This window comes from Drosophila innubila (assembly GCF_004354385.1).
Source record: "Drosophila innubila isolate TH190305 chromosome 2L unlocalized genomic scaffold, UK_Dinn_1.0 4_B_2L, whole genome shotgun sequence".
NCBI classification, from domain to species: domain Eukaryota; kingdom Metazoa; phylum Arthropoda; class Insecta; order Diptera; family Drosophilidae; genus Drosophila; species Drosophila innubila.
Window position 1 is genome coordinate 7,114,504 of NW_022995372.1, and position 18,455 is coordinate 7,132,958.

An 18,455-nucleotide genomic window follows, 5' to 3' on the forward strand; every position below is an offset into this window, starting at 1 on the left:
GCTATGAGTAGAACTTCCGTTATGGTTATTCATGTCAGTTTCATTTTCTTTTAACCATCAAAATTTGTTGACAACGTTATTTGGCCAAGTGTGGAGGGGGCGGTATCAATTTCCACCGGTATTTGCATTTGGCATACAAAACATGAAATGTTCTTTGCATTTGGCATTCAACACGAGCGTTAGTAAATTAAATAATAAATAAAAAGCTTGCGACAATAAAAAGCGGAACCAAATTAGGAAGTGGCCACACCACAAAGTCCCCAACAAAACCCCAACTGGCCACAAGTCGGTCTGACTGCCTGACTGCCTGAATACCTGCCCATATTTGGCGACCAAACGAGTCAAGTGGATATTTGTGCGGTTAGAAGCATAAAACGTTGTCATTGGCATATTAAATGAATAATGGGAAGTGTTGGATCCACAATCCAACCCAGTATTGTCTGTTTTCTGAATTCATATGTATATTTTGGGTATCGGTTCATTTAATCTACAAATATGCGCTACAAAATTAATAATCTTTAGAGGATAGAACTATTAGTGACTTTAGCTGCTGAAAATAGGGAACTCTTTGCAATTTATGATTGCATAAACTTTGAAAATTCTCTAATAGTAAACAAAGTTGTTTACAGGGTATAAGGGAATGATTCCAAAATTTATAAAAATATCAAATAATATAGTTTAATGTATTTGAAATATATTTGAAAACATAAATTGAATTAGATTCTATATTTCTACTTTAAATTTGTAATGTATTTGAAATATACCTTAAAGATACAATGCTACTTATTTAAAATTAAATAAAAAATTAGATTTGTTAAAGATCTATTAAATAACTATTGTAATTCCAAAATTGTATTTAATTTATAAAAATAATAAAAAAAAAAATGAGAATAAATTAATGCTTTGAATTTACATTTTGAGAAAGGAATAAAAAATCAAATCAAAATAAATGACTGATAAAAGCTGTACGATATATAAATATACACATTAAAATATAAATAGTTAGTTTTACGTGGATACATCATATGATATTGACAGCTCACAATAAATGCCAATCGATGGAATACATTATACCAAAAAAAAAAATAAAAGAATTAAGAAAAGAGTGTGAAATAAAGTTCCTTGACGATTTCAACTCTCAGCAGAAGCCATCAAAAATTGATATGCAACTTTGGCTCTATCCAAGGAACAGAAGCGATTTTCATAAATTATTCAAAGCTTAACTGCTTCCGTTTTTGGGCGAGTGTTGGACGGAGTGTTGGATGGAGTGTCTGATTGTCAGTTGGATTGACTACTTGTGGGTATGGACAGCACAGATATTGGCTGGCAGTTTGACAAGGTTCCACGATGGTGGATGGTAACTGACAAGCAAACGGGAGAAGATTGAAGACAGCAGGGAGGAGATTGAAGACTAAAGACGAAGACCGAAGACTGAATTGAGGCCTCGACTGGCGCTGCAATCGGTTTGCGGTTAGCTCAATGGCAGCGCAGATGTTTGTATAAATTTCCAGCAAATACATAACAACAATAACAATTTCGAACTACTACCAACAACAACAAAAACAACAATAACAACGAGTTTATTTTACATTTTATTGTATAATTTTCGGATGTGGTTTTACGGCAGAATGTCAGAAAAGACGCTGATATTCTGTGGCATAAATTAACGCGTGCAGCTAAATAAAAATACAAATACAAATAAAAATAAATACATTTTTATTTACATTGAGAGCTGGTCTGAGGCTATGGCTTGGACCCGGGTTGGGTTACGCTCCAGTGCGTCCAAGGAATGTCGCAGACAATGGGGCGGTTTTGCTTCTCTTATTTTTGAGAAACATTCTATGCAAATTGCATACAGACTTAGACGAAGTGCCGGACGGACTGACGAACTGACACGCAGGCGACAAAAGGGTTAAGGTTTGCCTGTTTTGGACCTGAATTTATGGATATTAACACAATATTTGTTGGGCGCGTTAGTTAATTAATGGGCAACGCGGCAAGCCTTTTCCCTGGAAAACTTCAACGGCACTTTCCCATGCAAATCGCCAGCTGTAAATGAGGAAATCAATTAAAAGCACACGTGACATGCAACTACCCATATTTGTATCCTTATTTAATAGACCTGGCACTGCGTGTGTGTGTGTTGTGTGTTGTTGCTTTTTAACTGACCGTCGCTTCCTGTCCCCCGGGAGCACCGTTAGCTTGGCCTTGCGCTTCCTGCCCCGAAACCGAGCGTGGGAGCGACTTTGACAACATTCATTTCAATGAGCTGGAGCTTAAACTTAAATTCAATTGATTTATGTTCAGCTGTGTGAAAGTCTGAGGGCGTTCAATTGATTTTTTCATATTTTAGATTTTTTAAAGTGTTCCTCATTGGATTATCATATTGTCAGAAGAGGGTTGAAATGTTGCCAAAAATTAAATTGGATTTGATTTATCGCAGACAAGTGCTTGGCTTTGGCTTTAACAGGGTTCGACATTAAATTTATGAGCCTGAGAGAAAGATTCTATGTAAATACGAGTATATTGAAATTATCGGGGCGTGTGCAGCTGATAAAACCAAATGAAATGTTCAAGTTTATGTGGGCTTAAAGTAGATTTAAAAAAAGAAATATTTATTGAAATTGAATTTTTTTTAATAAAAAAATATGGCTAATAAAAAATACTTACAGATTTCAATTTATTAAAAACAAAAATGTGATTCCTTTAAATATACATTATCCATGACCCTAGTCACGAAATGTTCATAGTTACCACCTAGCCCAACACAGCTAGAAACTCGTTTATTAACAAAATCTTCATCTTCTTTCTTCACTTTCATGATCAGTTGGCAAGTTGCTGCTCTCAGTTTTTCTACTGTGTAATGAGCACCTTTTCAAGTTGATAATTACGATGAAACAGCAAAAAAACACAACTCATTTGTTTAGCTAGGAATAGAGAAGTCAACCCTATAGACACATACATAGATGATTTGTATTTCTTAGACCTGCCCTTTGAGTTAGGCGTAGCTTAGGTAAAATATTTGTTTATACATCAAAATACCAGTAGCCGCTTTCAATTATCTATATTCTCCTCAAAAAAAATGGAAAAAAAGTAAGGTGATAAATTCTGAGAGCAGCGTGGGAACAGCTCCCAGCGGAGTTATGTAACCCCCATTGTAAATATTGTCTCTCTCAGTTATTAAACACAATGAGATGTTGTAAATTTTAAGCTGATTTCAGGCAAACACCTTTGCAAATCAATTAAATCATAATTGATAAATAATAAATGTAGAGAATCAGCCAAATGACAAGTCAATTAGATATGCAAATGTTAAACAATTTAAAATTGAAATGATATAACGAATTATAATGATTGCTTAGATTAAAGAGTGTGTAATTTGGATCAATAAATTTTAACAGTTTTTTTACTTAAAAAATTTAAGAAATATGTTAAAAAGAAAAAAAAATATTTATAAATTACTGACATGTTGTTACCACGTCAAGTGCATTCTTAAATTAAAAATAATAAATTTTTCTTATATTTTTCAAAAGGTTCAAGCGCAATTTTGTTGTTAAGGAAATCTAAATTATTTATAATTTCCTTTCATTTCACTTAAGTTATTATTAATTTGTAATAAGGTAAAATTAACAAATAACTAATTTAGAAATAAACACCACCCAACATTACACACACACACACACAAATACGGACGCACACACTTGCTTTCATGTCTTGCAGTCATTATAAATATCACGTGCATATTTCTTACTTATCGAGCATTTTTAAGCCCGCTTTTCATTACATTTAATGCCACGAAAGAATTTGAAAAATATAACAAAAGGAAAAACAATAGCATGCGGTCGCAGTGACGCTGACGTCGCAGTCGACGTCGCAGTCAGGGCTCGAGTAGAACTTGGAAATGGACGCGCACTGTTGAGTTTCATGGCTTAGTTGGGGCAGTTAACCTAGCTCCAACGTTGTAGCATGTTTTGTTTTGCAGTTGTTGTCGCTACTACTGTTGTTGTTATTCAGCTTGTTGTTGTAGTCATTACCGGCATGACAAGCACAAAAATGCGTTGTTCGTGCGCAGACGCAACCAACATCGCGTCTTGCAAAAAAAAAAAAAATAAGAAGAAGGAATATATAAAAAATTATGTTGCATTTAACTGGGCGTCAACAAGGGCTAGTCTAAGGTACTAGGCTGCCAGTAGGCATAACTAAATACCATATCGATTAATAGACTGAACTCGGTTGAACTCTTGAGCGGCAACAACACGTGTCACAGACCAACGAAGCTGATTTCCATATCTTTGGCAGCGGACGCACTTGGCTAAGTTCTTCCTCACTCTCTTCCCTCTCTTTCTTCAAGCCAGCCTGCAGCCAAGCGTGTCCCTGACCAGAGCTAGAACCTAGACTAAAAAGAAAGGTATGTTGAGCTACTAATTTTAATTTGGATAAATAAACAGTCTGCTCAAATGTCAGGAAAATGCTTGCAATTCGATGTTGCAACAAGCAACATTGTGTGACCACAATCAATAGCCAACAACCTGTCGCTTTTTGGCAACATTATTTGGCAACAAACTCTGGCCGCACCCCGTAGCGTAGGCAACATGCTGTTGCCATTGCAGTAACAGCAATCGCTTCGACTCACGGGTATAAAGTTTAATATTTTGGAATTATTTTTATGATACCTTCAAGTGGATATAATTATGAAAAAATTCACAAAGTGTTTGACTTCCGCCGATGCCTGCCACATCAAGCAACTCATCCTGTTGCCGTCGTCAAAAGCAGCCTATCGAGTTTCAACAGCAACAGCAGCAGCAACTTTTAGGACAGATTGTCAGAATCTGTTGCCCACCGCAAAGTGGAAACGGAAGTGTCGCCGTGTCCAGACATAATGGTACAGACAGGCAGGCAGACAGCCCTCAACTATTAGCAATGACCTTTAGGATCTGTTGGCACAGAAACCAAAGCAATGCGCCCAGCGCCGATGAACAACAACAACAACAACAACTGGGCAACTTGCAACGCAAGTTTTTCTCAGCTGCTGTTGCAGCTACTGTTGATCATTTCGATCGCAAAAAGGCAGCTTTGAATGGTAAATGGCAGTGTGAGCAACTGCGATTACCTGGCCACAGCAACAACATCAATAGCAGCTGCTAGTTGCAAGTTGCAGCAGTAGGAGAAGAAGCAGCAGAGGGAGGAGGAGAGAAAAGAAGTGTAAAATCAGGTAGCCCTTGTCACGTATTTGGTAGTCAACAAACATGGTCATACTTAAGGGGCATTAATGTAGTTTATCATCAACGCTCAAGGAAGCTACGAGTACCAGAAACGACTACAACTACAACACTAGGAAAGGTACTCAGTTCAAGTTATGACGAACAGCAGCAATTGGTAGTGAGCAGCGATTGTAGATTGGTTACCACACCGCACACAGTGGTTGCAGTTCCACCTAAGGCAATAGAGATGCCATAACCAGCCTTTTATGCTGTTTAAACTAATTAAAGTTAAAAAAATATTTTAAAATAATACCAAAGTTTTCTTAGCAATGTATTATTCATCCTTTTTCATTATTATGAAACTAAGTTAAAGTAGTACTATTAGTATTAAGAAGGATTAATAAAAATATTTACGATGATGATTCTATTTCATTCTAATCTTTCAAACTTTCCTATGTTTTTTTGTATACTCTGCTCTAAACTAACCACTAAGAAAAATTGTATTTCAATTTAATTTTTCTGTATTTCATAAATGTTCCAAATTTTCCCTACTATTTTCTACTATCTCAAGTGGCAATTAGTTGTTCAAGAACTATTGATCTATGCATTTAGATCTAATAACCATTGTTGCAACAAACCAATCTCACAATATTTATAATAATGCTTTAAATGAATTCTATTAATTTATTCTACATCGTTTTTTAAAAATACGAGAAAAAATAGGGTATCTGTGAGCCTGTCATTTCTGATAGTCCAATCATTGGGGCAGTCACAGCTTTGGCTTTGTTGTTGTTTTGTTTATCTTTTACTTTTTGTAGTGAGCTGAATTGTAGATCATTAAGAAAGAGCAGAGCGAACATCCGTAGAAGGACATCTGATCGCTTTTTGTTGTTGCATTACACAACCGCAACATCGATGGATAAGGTAAAGGAGAGATATAAGCATGAGTATGAATACAAGTATCAGTATGAGTATGAGTATGAGCATAAGTATCAGTATGAGTACGAGACCGAGTACGAGTATGAGTACTCATAGCAGAAAAGAAAAAACCAAAGCGAAGTACAGAGAGGAGATGAAAGTGCAGACAAAGCGCTGCTTGGGTCCCCCAACTGAAAGCTGAACACTGTGGTTGTTGTTGTTGTTGTTTTTGCTGTTGTTGCCTTTCTTGCTGCTGCTTGTGGCTTCCTGTGGCTTACGACGTGTGACGACATGTAGAACTAATTGTCGTCCAGTGTTCGGCTTGGGGAGCAGTAAAAGAAGCAACAGAAGCAGCAGCAAAAGCAGCAGCGATTCAAGTCAATTGCCTGCACTGCACTTGCGCCTTGTGACAGACATAAATCAGTTTTGTTTTAGTAATCGGCGCAGCAAGAAGTCAAGAAATCGTTGTCAAACTTGCCACCACCTGTGTCGTATCTTTCAAATTGCGTCATAATTGAAAACGAGTGTGAGTTGTCACCTTAAAAGGCTCCATTGAAACGAAAATTGTTTTCGGTGTTTCGTGATTCAATTCGGTTTACAGGGGAAGGAGATAAACGAGTTAATTAGACGACGTGTGCTTTGGGGACTTTTTTCTTGTATATTGTTTAGTTGATTTATCAGCAGGTGCACAAACAAACTAAAAATTAGCAACATTTTAGTTAATGCACATAAATAACAAAAAGATCAAAAATACAAAAAACTGAAAACTAAAAACTTGCTAAACATACCAAATCGGGCAAGACGTTCGTGTGCCGTTGCGAGTTGCGGGAACGCGTGTGGGACGATCTAACAAACTAACAAATAAACCAATACTAAGCGTAAACCCAACCCCAAAATAACAAAATATATATAGACAGGTTAATGAGAGGCGCCATATTTGGTCAGATTGAAGCACGCAAGATGCCCGCCACGGTGTTGCCAGCTGCCTCCGGTCACACGACCAACAAGCTCAACAACAACAATAATCTTAACAACAATAAAAGCAACAATATCATTCTTAATGACAACAACAACCACAACAACAACAACATTAACAATAGCTTATGCAACTCGATCGCCCATCTAAGCGATTCAAGGACCAATCTCACTGTCAACACGCCCACAGCCTGCCAACGTTTAAGGTAAGCAATTTAACAGCTTCGATTTTTTGTATATTTATTATTATTTGTTTAATTTCTTCATATCAAACGAAACAAGTTTATTTGTTATTGTTTTTTTATTCTGCATTTTTTTTTTTTGTGGTTTGAAATTGTTCGTTCTGTGTTTGCCATATTAATAAATTATGCTAATTGTCCGCGTGAGTTTTGTGTGTAGGTCGCTTTTGGCATTACATTGGACACGGACTCTCGGATTTCGGATATAACGACCGACTAATTGATATTTATGGGAATTAAACGTGTCGCATTAGAACGGGTCAAAGCCCATTTGTCGTGCAGATCAAGATTGAGCCGTGAAAGGGAAAAGGGAAATGGAGGCATTTGAGTTATAATTGTCATAGAATTATTGCTATTACATTTTTCGAGCTTGAGTACTTATATTCTTTGGCTTTATGTTGAGTAGAAAATATACGAATTTTTTGTTTGAAAGAGGTACCATGTTGATAAATATTTAATCAATAATAAAATAAATATTTTATGTCTATTGAAATAGATATGTTTTCGTGTACTCAGAGCCTTTATATTTTCGAATTACGTATATATATAATATAATTAATTTCAATCAATATGTTTAGCGATTCACAGACATATTATGAACTAACTACTTAAGCTAACAACCTAAATATTCACTATTCAATTCTGTTCTATCATCTATTCCTTTGCAGTACTTCCATTTTTTATCAAACTTCTAAATAGGTACTATTATAATTTCAACATCTTTTAGATATGTTATTATATTTTATAATGTACATTTTTCGACTTTCTATGCTCTACTTTTGTATTCATATTTATTTCGTTAGTTATATAAACTTTGATTTTATTTTATTTAATTCATTTCTTTTTTCCTCCCTTTGCAAAACAGCGAAATGTTTCGTCGTTCAATTGCGAGCAGCACTCAATCGAGTTCCCGGGAAAATACCTATGAGGAGGTGAGCTAATGATGCTTTCAGCTATACCTAAATGTAAAGTAATTATTAACATTACGATATTTAAATTGTAAATGAAGCATTGTAGGTTGCTGTATTCTAAGAATTGCAGTAGACCCAAAAAATTTCTTAAGAAATGTAAAACCAAAAAAAAAAAGAAACCCTGCTGTTAAATAGATATGTAGATCAACGCTACCTGAGCGCCAAAGATGCTATTCAATCGGTCTTTTATAAAAGGTCCATCAAAATTCAACTAATTAATCAAAAAAAATGGCATTTTTCCCGTCTGACCAAAAACCAAATGAAAAAAGGGGAAAATTTCCGTTGCGCTTGAAGAAAACTGAAAAGCTACTCAAATTACGAAAAGATCATTGTTGATTTGAAGTTATAGTTTTCACATTTTTTCAAGTCGTGCGACGATCATAAAAATCTTTTGGCAAGCCCTTGGCATCAAACACATCAAAGGAAAACAATTCACGGCCAACTATTTATAAACAAAACATGAACATATACGCATGTCTTCACAGGGGTGTCTTTGACTACTGAATGTGTGTATATTTGGGTGTGTGAGTGTGTGTGAGTGTGTGTGTGTGTAGCTAGAAGTGCGCGGCATGTAATCCGAGCCAGTGGCAACCACTTTCAGCAAAAGACGCAACCAGATAGAGAGAGCGAGAGATGGAATTCGATTTGTAAACAGGCTATAAACATCTTCAAGTGTGGCAGCTGCCTGGCGTACGAGTATCTTTAAGATACATTTCTCTGCTGATGGCAAGGACCAACGTAGCGCATCCTTACAAACCAAACCAGCATTTGCCAGCAGGCAATGACCTGCTTTGGAATGTCTAGGGAACACAAAAAACATCTGTCGCCCTGCTAAAGATACAGGCCGCATCTTTAAGGATATTGGCGCGTCTGTCTTGAGGTCCTGCCCTATGTTATTACAGGCGTCGTCGCTACGTTCGACAAGGCTGTCTGAATCCCTTTTGTCCCTGGCTCTTTTTGGAGCCGGCACAGGTTTGTCTACCTATCTAGCCATCTCTCTTTGTCTGTATATTGGAATTTTCCTTTCTCTTTCGGGCTATTGCTAGTCTCGGAACATCTGCCTCTGGGTTGAGTCCTTTTACTGGCTCCGCATTAATTGAATGTAATTTTTGCTTGATGGCGGCAAGGTGATAAGCGGGTACCAATCACAATGTTGGCATGTTGTAAGTTTTTTTACGGGTCCACAACAACACAGTTTCCGGCGCAAATACAAGTACAGTTAATAACTAGCTAAATTTGTTAAAATTCCTCGACTCTCCTTAAGAAAACTTTGTTAGGAGAGGGACATGAATATTATTGTAACGTTCTCATATCATTAAAGATTTAAACTTTCCTAATAACTTATGCAATTTTCCTAAATTATATTTCCGTAGTTAAAGTAATTTCCATTAATTCTCTCTCCCTCTTTATATTTCTCTCTCTCCTTGATCTGATCATTATCCCAGCAGCTCAGATAGTTCGTTCATTTATTCTTTGTCAAACTTGTAGAAAATACTACAGCCAAGAGAGCCCGACGGTGAGAGACCCTGTATTTCTATTCCATTTACAAATTTTCCATAAAATGGTTTATTAGTTAAATTACTTCTGGTAAAATTGCCGAGTATAGTCGAACAATACGATCGTGATCAAATTTTTAGCGCAAGTCAAATCTTATCAGGTGTATCAACACTAAAGGTCGTACCTTGAAAATCGGGGATGTGGCAAACTTTTAAAAACAAACACGAGTTTGGTGACTCTAGCTCTTGTAGTCTCATAGATTTTAGTGTTGATACAGACGAACTTGGCTTTATGAGGTCTCCCTTTTTCTTTAACTCATATTTTCTTCTATTTTTTGATAAATAATTAGACTCTTTTTACTTTTTAAGTGCAGGGTCTACACAGAGCTCGATTAGAGAGATATTCAAGGCAGACGTCATTTGAGATTGAGACTAACCGCAAAGGCAGCAAATATGTTGTCTTGCCATGTGGCAGGGCTGATGTTGCTGCCACAGCGTGTGCAAAATGCGACTTACAGATGCGCTTGTCATAGATACAGATACATAGTTACAGATACAGATGCGAGTGAGCGCGTGTAAAACGCATAAAATTGCAAATTACCACGCTCGAATGCGTGCCACATGAGTATGAGGTGGCATCAACTGCAGCTCAAGCTTTGATTCGATTTCATTTGCGGCAACCGCAACGCTCGAAGCTGCAGAAGATCTTAGTAGACTGAGCTGAGCTGAGTAGAGATGAGTAGAGATGAGATGAGATGAGCGTGTGGCAAGCAGACGATCTCTAATGGGCTGCAGCATTGACAGTGCATCTCATGTTGCAATTAGTTGTGGCAAGTGAGCGACGAGAAGTTAGTGAACCCAAGAGCAGACCCAACTCTCTTCCCCTCCCTTTCATTTCAAGTATATGATCGCGCTAATCTTATGTGGAAAGTGCAAGTGAGTGCACTTCAAGTCAAACATTCGACTTTCCCGCCCTCTCTTTCCCTCTCTATTCCTCTTTCTATCCCGCTATTCATATTTTATTGCCACAACCTAATCACAAATCAAATATTTTTATACGCTTCTTGGGTTTTATGACTCCGGCTGCCGTTGAGGTTCATTCGCCCTGCAACTGCAACCGATTGCAATTGGGTTCAGTTTCGGATTCTCTAATACAAATTCACTTTCCACGGGATTGATGGCTGCTCACAAATATTTGACAAGATTGAGAACCAGCTGACATGGTCACAAACAGTGGCCTAATGATAAGACACTAATCAGCGCACTTGTTTGACGACTTTCCGCCTTCGGGAGGGTGAAGTGAAGGTACATAAATTACAACGCGGGTCATGTGGTTGAACCTAACCAAACGATCGTATAATTTGAATTTGAGTTTTATTATTTGATTTACGCCTGGAAAAGATAATGGCGAGACCTTACAGAAGGTGCTGTAAGGTAAGAGTATGGAGTGCTATACTAAGGGATACCCTGCAGTTGGAGATCTTTTTTTAAAAACAAATTAATAGCAAAAGGTACTACCATTAGCTAATTTTAAAATTTAAATAACATAAATAAATGCTTGATATGCTATGTTCTAAAGCGATCGATGAGCAGACAGTCTTAAGTATCATACTTGGTTGTATTCTATCCCCTGCTGCCTGTAACAGTTATTTTCTAGCAATTTATCATACCCGTCTTACCTATTTTTATGCTGTACTTTATTTATTGGCTTTAAATAATTCTCTTTTTTATCGACTTTTTTATAAAGCTTAAAATTATCTACAGCGTGTAAAATATTTGTTTATCTTGAAAAAAAGTGTTCTATACTTGTTTATCACGATATCGATTTCTTGGCCAAAAAGTAAACAATGTATTTACTTCGCAACAGATTAAAGGCATAAATTAAATATATTCCATTTAAAAGTCTCAAAAAAGGTACTCGTACTTTGAATTAGCGTGTGAAAAATATGCCGCATATTTAAGTAATATTATAATTTGTACCGATTGTTGGGCCATAAAAGTATCCCATATCAATAGACCAAATAAATGCCAGCTTCAAGTCAACAACTGTCTAACTTTCAATAGTGACAAAGTACCCGAAAATTTGTCAACCCGAGAGCTACCAAGTGAGAAGTATTTAAAAAAAAAACTCTCATTGAAATGCAAACAGTTGCGATACGCCCCAATCTCCATATCCCTCAATTTCCAATTCTCCAACTCACAAGCTGCTCTTTCCATTGAGAAGCTCCTATTTTCATGTTATTATTAAAAACACCTAAATGGGTCACATCAGAAGTCGGGATTGGGTTGGAGGTTCGGGCTTTGTGACTTGGGGTTCGTCTTCGAGCTGTGTGCTTTGTAGTGCAGCACGTACAATAAATTAGTGACATTATAAAAAAATTAAAACGTGAGCTCCGATAGCCAAACATATTTCAACAGCAATAATAATAAGCGGCTTTGTTGTTGTTATACATGTATCTTTTTCGGGGCAGCGACTGCGAATTTACAACACAAACAACGTGATGAAGGCCCCACAAATAGAAGTGGGGAATCTGGATTTGAGGGCTGATCGGGCTAGAATTGGAGAAGGAGAAAGAGGAGTAACTGTGGCCTCTGTGAAATGTTTGCTTTGCTTTATGCGTTCTTATGTTTTATAGGCCTCTCTCTCTCCCTTTATTCATGTCTCTTGCCGCGCTCTCTCATTAGCATGCCAAGCACGAAAAGCTGATAAGTTTTTTGCTTTTTATTTTCAACTCTTCTCACTGAGGATTCAACGCACAAAAATTGTCAATAAAATTGCTGACTGGCAGCACGCACCGAGCACTTTTTTGAAAGACATTTACAACAAACTAGAGACTGGTTTTCGAGACAATTAAAAGAGGCCGTTCGAGGAGGAGCTCGGTTTTTAAAGATCCCACGCTTTTAAAAAAGAGAGACGCACAAAAGAAAATCTCCGGCATTTAAATAATTTTTCGATGCCAACCCACACAACAAAAACATCGGAGTCAGGTTGATTATTTGTTCAAAATGTTATTGTAAAATTTATATGCGAAAATTGCATTCGAAATGAGATACCCAAACACATTCACACTCACACTCATACTCATACTCATACTCGTATCAGATTCATTCATTATAACAAAATGTTGAATAAAACAACAACGAAAACAGAAAATCAACGTTTGTTCGCGTGAACTTTTGCGCATTTCTTTGGGCCACGTTTATCAGCTGTCTGTTGTTTTCTTGCCCCGCTCGCTGTTTATCATAATCACATACAACGGAAATCATTCAAGAAAAAAAATAAAAAAATGAGGAGAGAAAAAAGAATGAAGAAAGAGTAAGACGACCCAACAAAATTCGTTAGAGACTCGACTGTCTACCTAATGAAAACTCTACCTGAACTCTGTTGAATGAACCCAACTGTAATCCAATCTCTGGGTTTTTCTCCGTGTGCGAAATTTTTGTTGGCCATTAGCAGCTTTTTAGCCGGAATTAGTTTTGTAGTCTGCACTTGACTTTATCACCACGCAGCGTGTGATTAGGGAAAGTCCTGGCAAATATCCTAGTTCATATCACAGCGGGTGCCAATCACATGTTCTGCACACATTTTTTGGGTTACTCCTGTGGCATGTGCTGCGCCTGGCATGTGGTCCTCACTGTACATAAATATACCTCTATTTTAATCTACTCGTATATGGAAGATGACAGTTTATGTTCCTGAATTTATGCCTGAAAATTTATTTAAAATTTAATTTATGAAAATTTTTAAAACTTTCGACTTAAAAATTTTCCCAAATTGTCATTGGATTAATGGATTAAAGTGAAATGAAATATTATATGATTTGGGCTTAAAGTCTTGAGCTCTTTTGTGAAAACTGACAGCTTTATATCCTATAATTTTGAAAAATTAAATTATTTTTTTTGAAAAAGTTACCAAGTCCGTGACAACTTAATATCATAGAATTTATATATGAAAAATAGAATTTATATATAAAAAATGTCAAATCTATTATATAATGACAGATAATTTGATTAAAAATTGTCCTTAATGTAACCAGCTTGCAAATCTTGGAAACTCTAACAGAGAAGATCTCCTCTTTGATTCTTGAAGGGTTTTTCAGTACGTCTAGAAAGATTTTAATTTTGTTAATTTAATAATTATTTCTTTATTAATTTTTTATCAAATTTTTTTAACAATAACAAAAATGAGATAAAATCTGAAAAAGGATATATATAGTTTATAGGGGAATAAGGGTATAATAAATTTGAAAAAATTAAATTTTTTATATTTTAATTGTAAGAATTTTCCAATTTATCCTTGTTGCAATAATGGCAAATAAGCCCGCAAAATTAAATATAAATACTTTATACATTTTCAAAAGTGATTCTAATATTTTTTAATTGTCAGATTATGATTATTCATCCTAGTTGCTAGAATAACATTTAATTAACTTCCATAAGACCTTAAACTCTTATATTTTCAATAGTAACATCATCAATCGATAACAGCTTCAATCTGTCGAGATGTCTGTGCACAACCCACTCACCCATTTGGCGGTGCCTGGTTACAAACTGTTGAAGATGTGCTCAGCTTTCTATTATTGTCATATTACATGGTAGCTTTTCACTCGACAGAGATTCACAGAGACTTCCTCATTAGTTTTGGGGCTGATCACAATGGAAATAAGCTGATGATGATAATTAAATCAACGTTGCATGACACAACTTAATCAAAACTGAGCCGTGCCATCTAAAAAAAAATCTTAAAAAAATACAAAATAAGATAGTAATGAAAGTGAATTAACTGGCAGTCGAAAATCTTAACAAAAACAAAGCACATACACGAACACACACAATATACACGTAAGAAATGAGGTCAAAAAACATGGTCGAAAGGCGACTGGCAAGGAAAGGCGAAAAGCAAAAGTTGACAACTGCCGTCAGTGGGCAGAACCCAAGAGGCAACAACAAAAGACTCACAGACCCGAAGACTCGAAGAGTTGAAGATTTGAAGACCAAGCAAAAGCTTTGAATGATTTCCAAATCTGCAAAGGCAAAAAAACAGAAAATAAAATCTATTAGATGTTTAACTTAACTTGCCGCCAGCTAATAGTGTTTTGTTGTTGTTGTTGTTTGATGGTTTTGTTGTTGTGTTGGCTTCGCTTGCTTATCTGCCCGTTTACGTGCCAAATCTGCAGGTGAAAGTGTTGCAAAAACAAAAGCAGACGCAACAACAACACAAAAGTCGACTGATGGAAAATCACCCCAAGAGAAAATTGTTTTTCTTCGCGCAATACAGTGAATTTAGAGTGCAACGTGCATTAGTAGACGGGGGGAGTTTTAACTTGCTGTTGTGGCATTATTTCCCACACTGCAACATGGACGTGCCGCAAGCATTTGATATCCATGCACTGCTCCACTTTAATAGCTGCCCACTGCCTCCTCTCTCTCCCCTGCCCACAAGGCGGCCATAATAAATGTGTAACATTCTCTAATTGCCACACTCTGAGTCATGGACGATTAGTCAGTCAGCTGCGTGTTGCACAAGAATTTTGGAGTCACAATATCGAAATTTTCTAAGCTGCACATAAAAATTCACAGCGCTCCTTGCAACAATTTAAGCGTGTTTCGTATTTACTTTGGTGTCACTTGTATCGATGTGGCAGCCACATGTCTCTACGCACCTGTTTCCGTTGCCACCAAGCGGCGCTTGAATAACTACAGACAGACAGACAGACAGACAGATAGTCAGACAGACAGTCCAAAAGATAGTTAGATAGTTTGCTCCTTGAGCCCAGCTAAAATATTTTCATGTAGCTCTGTGTAAGCTAAGGCGCTAATTCTAATGAAGTTGCAAGTTCATGAGGGAACGTGGCAGGTGCATGTCAGTTTCGGCTCAAATACTATACCCAAATAAGTGCCACAAATGAAGTAAGTTCACAATCCAATTATTTGGACATTCGAGTATGATGCATAGCTCAACAGCTAATGAGATCAGAATGAGAACAAGAATAATGTCTTAGGGTAGTTTTAGAAACGAATTCCAAGATAATAGTCCTTAATTGTAACTTGAGTAATGAAGAGGAGACATTAGATCATTTTTTAATAAGAGTAATTTTAAGGGTGCTGCTTTACAACTTTATTATTCAAGACTATTTGCTAGACTTTCAGCAAGACTACAAAACTTGAAATTTATTAACAATCAAAATAATAAAATAAATAATAATTTATGCAATAATTATTTATAATTCGGAGTGTCTACAGAAGATTGTCTTTTGAAAATAGTACTCTTCCGTTATTCACGTTTAGACTGTAAGTATTACGAAACTATGTTTATTATTCGAAGAGAAACAATAATTTATTGATGGTGACATAAAGAATATTAATAAATTATATTATAATTATTAAAATTAGAAAAATATAATAGCACAGATTAATTCAAATGTTACATAAATATATTCCTAACTTAAAGTTTTTTAAACCGCCTTTGAGTTTTAGTAGGTTTATCTAGTTGCTTGCGAAACTGAAGTTGTTTTCAACTATCTTATTAGTAATGGCTTATTTTTAGCTTGACTGACCCAAATAATTATTGCGATTAGGATTATTCTAAAATCCTTCATACGTCTTAATCAAAATAAGACCAACAAATATCTACATATAATCTTATAATAACCTTTAGTTCCTTTCCCACAGAGTACGATTTTATCAGCATAGCTTCTGGGTATTTGCATTCCCAAAAATAAAGTGCTCACCTCCATGTTGTCTAAGGCATATTTAGCAACGCTAAGCATCCGAAACTAATTCCAGACGAGACTTCAATGGACATGATCTTAAGGTTAGGGATATTGCGATCTTGGGATCTCGGGATCTCGGCGTGTGCGGTTGGCTGAAGGTTGTTTGCACACTGCTTCCTTGTCATCAGTAAAATAATAAAAGATCATAAATAAATAAAATTGAAGGAATGCAGTCGCAGTCTGAGTCGAGTGGACAGACAGTCGGACTGTTGGTCGGTCACACTTTAATTAGTGTAGATAAAGCGAGTCTGAGCGCATCTGAGAAATGTACACAGTTCAGAGTCAGAGCCAAATCTGACTGACTCGCTCACTCTCTCTACCACTCTCTCTGTCTGTCTCCCTCTGGGGTAATTGATACCCGAGGTGTTGATTTAGAAAACAAAAAAAAAACTGTTTGCTTGTAAACAAAAGCGCTTGTTATGCCGTACAACAATAAACAACAACTGAATTTTCGGGAATTTAGATAAGCCGCAGAATATTTTCAGTTTCCAAAGGAATAAAGTAGAAGAAGAAGAAGAAGCGGAAAGTAGCCGAAATAAAAGGCAGAAGAAACAACATGCAGATCGATGGAAACATTCAGAAAACACTCATTTGTGAGCTGCCCCAACTGATGTGGGTCCAATGTCCGACTGACTGAATGACTGACAGACTGATTGCGGGCTTTGACTGCCGTTTGATAAGAGAAGCAAACCCAACAACAGCTTATCAGCAATGCCCACAAATATTTGATCTTTTTCTTCAGCTTCCTCCTCCTCCTCCGCCATCCTCTTGCTATGATTTCTTGTTTAAATGTTAAATGTTTATGCATGAGATTAATGGTTAGGCGCACGCCTTCCAATTTGTCTAGGGGAGCAGGAGGGGAAAAAGAAATCCCACAAAACTACATTTCATATATTATTACCACAGCGTGGAGTTTTTTTCTTCTGTATCTTGAGCTGTTAATTAGGCAAATCAGCTTTGCCAGAGGAAGCATTTTATTGGCAGCGGATATACTTAACTATCACAAAAGTGAAAATAGTTAATGTTTAAGTTTATTGAGTCCACGTGTGTTGACCTTGACAGGGGCTTTTAAGTTATTATAATTGATTGGAATTTAATAGAGAGAAAAAAGCATGAGAGGGAAAATATTACAATATTTGTTATGGTTAATTTTATTGAGAAACCAATTAACATTCAAGATTTATTTTTATTTATTCATGATAAGTTATTGTAAAGATCGCTAGTTGTTTTAATGAGTTTCCGCGAGAATTGTAGCTCTTAGATCAGTTTTTCTTCTTACAGACTATTTTAATTCCAAGCTGAGTTATTTACATAATGATTCAGCCATGATATCATTACTGTTCTAATAAAAGATTACAATTTAGTGACTAATACTTGAAGAGAGAGTTTTTGTGGTGATGAAAGTCTAAAATTCCTTTAAATTTTATATAATTCATTTTTATTTAAAAAGATTATCTATATTTTCAATAGAGAAATAAGAATGCAGTCCGGAAACATGCACACACGCTGGCATATTTTCAAACACGATCCTTACCTGATCCTTTGAGTCACCCCAAACGACACCTTTGGAAAAACTGTCAATAAGCGTATTGTTCGATCAACTAAAACAGCTGCAAGGCAATACACACACAAATTTTTGCTAGGCAGGACGACCACACAATGTCCTGTTTCTGTTTGCATTTGTCTGCATCGATGGCAGGACAATGGCAGGACCAAACTGATTGGTAAGAACAGCATCTGCATCTGCATCTGCAACTGTCATGGCCGACATATGACGGCAAGATGTTCTGGAATTTGGCGGCAAAAAAGGGAAAACAACAATAATAGCAACAGCAGCAAAAATGCCAACTAATTAGCAGACTGACCAAGCGAATCCAAAACT